This window comes from Sitophilus oryzae, unplaced genomic scaffold (genome assembly GCF_002938485.1).
Source record: "Sitophilus oryzae breed Bouriz unplaced genomic scaffold, Soryzae_2.0 scaffold_1869_pilon_pilon, whole genome shotgun sequence".
Taxonomy (NCBI): Eukaryota; Metazoa; Arthropoda; class Insecta; order Coleoptera; family Curculionidae; genus Sitophilus; species Sitophilus oryzae.
In genome coordinates this window covers 1,142,131-1,149,185 of record NW_022146578.1, presented here as the reverse complement: position 1 = coordinate 1,149,185, position 7,055 = coordinate 1,142,131, and positions in this window count along the sequence as shown.

Here is a 7,055-nt window from a genome sequence, read left to right as displayed (position 1 = left end):
CAAAAGGGAATCGAAAAATTTAGAATTATTTTAGAATAATTACTGATTTATAAAATGTATATAAAAAAGCATTTCTCTCGCGAAATATATTAGGCAAATTTAGAAGGAAGAACTTGGAAATTGAAGACGAAGAAGCAATGGAATGATGGACATAAAGAGGACACAGATCTTGAAGGTTCAAATTAAGAAAAAGAGTATATAATTAGAGGTAAAACATAAGTTTTACTGACATAACTTACTTCTATGGGGAAAATAGGGAAACAGTAGATTGGTAGTAGGTAAACAGTAGGTAGACAACTCAGTAGATTGGAGTTAAGAAACAACGGAAAATGTAGATGCTATTGGGAAAATGGGGAAACACCAGAACACCTCATCACTGAGCGCTCCGAGAAGACAACCATTCGTACCACGTAGCTTGGTGTGACTGACATCAAAAATGGACAGATGGATCTGTAAAACCGTCTCAGATAGTGGCTTTTGCCAAAGCTTCCAGACTGTATGATGAGATAACTCGTTATAACTCATGAAAGGGGGTCACAATAGATCTGTAAGATAGCAGTTATTAATCCCCCTCCTAAACATTCAACTCCTCAACATTCTATTTTTTGTTTAGGTTAGAGTTTCAGAACCATGTTAGTGTGTCCCATCTCAGGTTCGGTCTTCTTTTAGGTCTCTTAATTCCTCGTGAGTACCATGCTGTAATTTTTGTGGTCCATCTGTTGTCCGTCAGTTCTTGTCAGATGTTCTGCTCATTGATTACCATTTGACTCTGCGGATGACATGTATTACCTGGGTCCTTTGTCGTGTCCAATCTATTCTTTTACGGTCTCTCTTGGTTATTCTCAGCATATTTCGTTCCATTGAGCGTTGTGCGATCTGCAGTTCCCTTATGATGTCCGTTTTAAGTGTCCAAGTTTTGCATACATAGGTCATGACTGGTAGTACATATTGTCGAATGTTTTCTTCTTTAGATAGAGTGGCATTTTAGATTTGAATATGATTGAGTTTTTTCCATAAATACTCCATGCTAAATTAATTTTTCTGCTGATTTCTGGTAGTAGAGTTCCCGAACTATGTATATGTTGTCCCAAATATTATATTCTTGTACTATTTAGGTAGGTAATATATTACAGATTAATTTTATAATTATACCTAAATATAGAAAAATCCATTACAGCAAAATCCAAAATTATATCAATTAAAAAAATACACCAAAAAAGTAACATTTCATAAAAAAAAATCAAAATCAGTTCACAAAGAAAAAATTCACCATATGTATAGTGAGACTATTAATATTATACGTTACAAAAGGTGTAATAGTAAATTTAAACTCTACAAAAAGCACCCATATTAATCATTCTTCCAAAAAGAAGCCCCGATTTTCCATCTTATTGGCGCACTAATTGAAAGTGCCCATACGCGAAAATCAATTCTGTCAAGTGGTCGACCGAGCGCACGAAATGAATACATTAAAGAGGGGCTTCTCCTCTACTTATATGCATTTGTATAAACGATTGATTATTGGGGTGGGGCGACAATATGCAGCCCTACGCGATAAGGGCGCGAGGGACGATAAAAAGGACGGCGATTACCGCGAAGGGGTGGCAGTAGTCAATGGAAAAAGAAAACGAAGAAGGGCGCACGCAGTAGGGGTGTAGCGTGTCAATAGGCGCATCTAATTTGATAGCCGAATGTTTGTGAATAATAATGTTGTGATAGATCGTCGAGTTTTTGTTTGTTTTCGGTGAGAGGGATAGCTTTGTGTACAGATTAAATCTGAAAAAGTATATATTTTAACTATAGTCACTTAACATCCTCTATCCTCTATAATCTAACATCCTTCTCCAGAAGACGCATATCGTCAAAGCTAGCAGTCAGCATAATTAGAAAAGTTGGTGACAATGTGACTCAGGTCCTACGGTTAAACCCCATGGATTTCTTCTTCTCCGTCTATTTGCAAAACAATGATCTTTTTGTCATCAGGTTGCTCAGGACTTTATCATACGTGAGTTGAACAGGCTGACCTCGGAATATTCTAAAAACGAAATAATCTATACAGATTTTTTATTCACAGATAATAGCTCAAGTTGTGCTCTTGTTCATGGTAACTATAAAAGAAGATTTAAACTTCATCATCTCAATAACATTCTTCATGTAGGAAGACTCTAAAATACTCGAATTCTGTCTATAAGGAAGACTCTAAAATACTCGAAACTGGATATTTTCCCAAGATTTAAAGGTCATAAAGAAGAACTAAAAACTAACTAACATACGAAATACGCTGCTAAATAGTCATTGATGCTGATGCGGCTTCAACCCTAAATTAAAACTAGGGTTAAAGAGCCACTTAGGCAGGATACACCCAAAAGCACATGGTGTTAGTTATTGGTACATATTATTACTTAAGCAAAAAACTGGATTAAATCTTTAAAAATGGACAAAATACATTTAGTAAGTCTGCTTCTCATATATTTTTTGAGTTTCCTGCGTTAAACCGGTGTAGAGACTCTTAACACCAATTCATTCTAATTGCTTTCTGTTCTTCCATCAACAGATGCGACATCTTGGAACAGCATCGGCGTTTTCCTGAGTGACTGCCGTTGGCGCACCTGTTCAAACCAATCCGTCCACGTTTATATTCTCCATACCGATGAAAAATTATCGACTAATGTGGTGCTTCATTGCCGAAAACAGAAACCAAGTTGGTAAGGTATTCTTGTTGAGACAACTGACTTAGAAAATTGTCAAAAATTAGTGCGCGAAAATGCTCGGCTTAATTCCATTTTTCGAGTGACTCTTCAAATTAAAAAATTCAGTTTAGGTTTTCAATGAAGGGGTCTAAAACTTTGACATTAAGTTAAATAAAGATGACAATTGACAAGTTAATTGTGACTTTTGATATATGCTGACAGGCGCCTTCTATGTTTTTATATGCAAAAGAAAACCCTCGTATCCAAGGATTATATCTACAAATAATATCCTTGTGGTTGCATTTGGATACTGCTAGTAGTGGCCCAACAAACTGTCGAGTTTACCCTTGATTGCAAATTTAATCGAGATCTCCTTATCTTTGACTATCTATAGGTTATAAAGGATTCTTTGAGGATGTTACATCTTTGCAAGTACTTATTACACCACACATTTTCTATATGCTGCCTGAAAATGTACCACCGAGAAATCGAGATATCACCAAGTAATTGTTACTGATGAAACCCATTACTTCTTCATGAGCTTTTCCAATCTTTTGTTCTTGAGTTTCGAAACTTCGATACTAGACTAGACAAATCCGAAATATCTAACTAATTTCTCACCGTTTACCATTGGTAACTCAGATCAAAATAAAACACTAAATCACCACAATACACCGAAACACTTTTACTTTTACACTGGATGCGCGTTTCGCTAACAATGTTAGCATCATTAGCAGATGATCAGTCTTGATCATCTGCGAAAAAATGTTTTGGTGTATTGTGGTGATTTAGTGTTTTATTTTGCTGTGTAACACCAAAGGTTCCAACCCGTAAATGTAACTCAGATAATTCGGATTCTTAGAGTCGTCACTTCCAAAACCAAAAAAACCGAATAAAATAATTTCTTTGTATAATGAACAGTTATTCATTCACACATACTTTTTTGTTTCTAAACAAATCATTTTTTTTTCGTCTAAACAAATCTATTTAAAATATTTAAATCCAGCTATAACGTACTGTTCTCGTTACAGATAGATTACTAGTTCTAATTCTCGTTATTTCAGTTAATATATGCAGATTTTGAGGTAAAATATTATCGCAAAACATTTTACATCAACCCAAAAATTAGTCTGAAAATTGGATACGCCCTATTATCTTATTACGAAGTAATTAAAAACCACTCATTCTAGCCAACACTATCAAATACGGCCCTTATAATCACGGACAACACTCTCCGTCACTGATTGGAATTGGATATTGTTAGTTCGCTATTAGGACGTAATTTTCCCAGTGAACGGCTACAGATGCTCATTCAACTAACTACAATGCACATTACTAATATTATTTGAGATATAGGATTGGGCTTTGTTCCATGCACTAGAATAGTATTACCATAATTTGTGGAATTGATTTCGGTAAAGAACAAAAAGATATTTAAAATACTTTAAAAATTTTAATTTTAATAATTTACATTTTACAGAATTTTCACACATTGCATTGATCAACATTTTTTTGGATGTAATCTATTAATCGATAATCTAATTTTTTAATTTTTTCTAAAACGGAATGGAAATTTGGAAAAGTATAAACGAAATTAAATTATTAAGGTGCCCGGTGGCGTAGAGGTAAGGTAGTGGGTTCGATTCCCACACCCGGCATTTCATCAGCCGACTATTTTTATTAAAATAAAAATAGTTTGGGTACCTAGGCCGACTCAGCCTTAAATGAGTACTTGGGATTCACAATCCTGAGGTAATAATAGGCGGTTGAAGCGTAGTGCTAGCCACATTACCTTCCTTGTATACCGAACGGCTCTAGTATGGCAAGCTGTACCTTGCTACTCCCAAGGCGTTAAACGCTATATACGGGAGCTATTATTATTATATAAACGAAATTAAATTATTAAGGTGCCCGCGGTGGCGTAGAGGTACAGGCTCTCAAATACGAATCTCAAGGTAATGGGTTCGAATCCCACACCCGACATTGCATCAGCCGACTATTTTTATTAAAATAAACATAGTTTGGGTGCCTAGGTCGACTCAGCCCTTAATGAGTACTTGGGATTCACAATCCTGATGTAATATTAGGCGGTTGAAGCGTAGTACTAGCCACATTACCTTCCTTGTATATCGAACGGCTCTAGTATGGCAAGATGTACCTTGCTACTCCCAAGGCGTTAAACGCCATATACGGGAGCATTATTATTATTATAAACGAAATTAACCAAACAAGATTTTTTTATAAAGAATTTTTCTTTAAATGGTAATATTAAAAAAGAATTTCCTCTTGTAAAGATGATCCTGGGACATTGTAGATCGTAGATGCATGGGAGTGGGGGATGTTAATAACCGCGACTTTATAGATCTACTGTGTCCCCCTTTCTTGAATTATAACTCGTCTTACATGGCTTTGACATAAGCCAATATCTAAAGGCGCATTCTCACGAGTCGTGTACTTGACAAACATTTGTTATTGAAATATACTCGCCATGTCGTGAGAACGGTTTCCTTGGTCACTCGTCGCGTCCCCACTTTCTGTCCGTAAATATTGCTCGAGTCAAAAGCTTTGTTCGGGTTCTTATTATTACCGATTCTGAACCGTCCTAGAACTAGGCAGCGCATGAACAAATTTAATAATTTCTTTATATGTCCATCTGCCCATCTGCGCATGAGTCACACACAGTTCTAGGACGGTTCAGAATCGGTAATAAAAAAACCCGAAGTAAGCTAAAGGGATAACAATAATTATTCGTACATTTGCCAAGTGTACTTGGCCAACCTTGTCTATACTTGACGAAGCGCAAAAAAACGACTGCGCAAATAATTGTGCTGTTATAGAGTATTTCCAGTTTATTTCCGAATCGTAGTGTTTTTCGAATTAATTGCGGATAATTTAAAACGTCAAAACAATAGTATATTATATAATATCAAATTTACATTAATAACTTCAATATTGGCGACATACCTAAATGGTTCTCACAGCAATAAATGGAGTGGACAAATGAAGACTACACGGGCAAAACCAGATATGTCACATTTTCATCGAAATAAAGATAGCGATACAACTTTATAGACAAATGTTAACGTCATTCGAGAAAAAAGAAAGCAATAATACGCTTAGTCCCAGAGATATTACAGCTTGGTTATTTTGCCGTACAAAGGAAAAACCAGAGTAGTCCACGCGTAAATGGCAAAAACCAGAGATGTACTTACGCATGAGCGACCAGCATGCATTTTGCAATTCGTATTATATGTTATAAATTTATGTATTGTAATAAAAACCTACTTAAATATTAATTTACATCCTACAACAAAAAAATACTAGTTTAGATTTAGGTTTTATACAACTTTTAATTGGACATCCCTGGTTTTCCCCTGTTTTGTTTTGCATTTTGCAATTTTTATTTCGGTATTCCAGAATATAACGATAACTCACAATATGAATAATTCAGAAATGGTAGTAATATATATTTTTTCTAATCATTCAACCGAAAATAGCATATTTCTTTAAAAACACTAAATTGCATTTTTCTCGGCTCCAATTAAAATGGATAAAACTGGATTTTCCTCTGTAGTCTTCAAATGATGTTGCTTTGGAATTTATGGATTTATACGAAAATGAGCCCTTCATATGGATGGCCAAACATAAAGAACATAGAAATCGTTTGCAGTGTACAGTAAAAGAACTTAAAAAGAAAAAAGAATCACCAGCAACGACAACTTCGGGACGACCGGTATCCATCGATGCGACTACACTGTTTACTTGCCAAGGATTTAAACAATGTTTGTGCTGGCGTACTTGTTGAAATGGACACGTCGTGTGAGCGCCACACTTGTTTACAAAGTGGGGACTGGTGGGGATAATTGCCAACTACGCAAATATTGGCGTACTTGCCAAGTGTCGTGAGAGTGCGCCTTAAGACGGTTATACAGAGGTTAGTTCCCCATCTCCGATATCAGTCGTACCAAAGTTTATGGCACGGGCAGTTGTCGTCTTGGCGCAATCAGCGATCATATGTTCTGGTGTTTCCCCAATCTCCCCACAGAATCTGCATTCGCCGGTTTTTCTTAGCTTTAATCTAATCAGGTGTTCCACTGAGGAAACTGTGTCCTGTTAAACTCCCCGTGATAATCCAAGGATTGTTCTTACTTAAATCAAGAAAAATCCTTGATTTTTCTGGGTCGTAAGTCCTGAGGAACTTTTTCGAGTGTCTTAGATCGGTTGCAGGATTCCCATTCCCACGTAACGGATGGAGTCTTCCAAGTTCTTCAGTTCTGCTTTTAGTTGGTTTTTACATGAAAAGCAGACCGGTTCTGGTCCAGTTAGTGCAGTGTTCGCTCCTTTTCTAGCTAGATCATTTGCTTT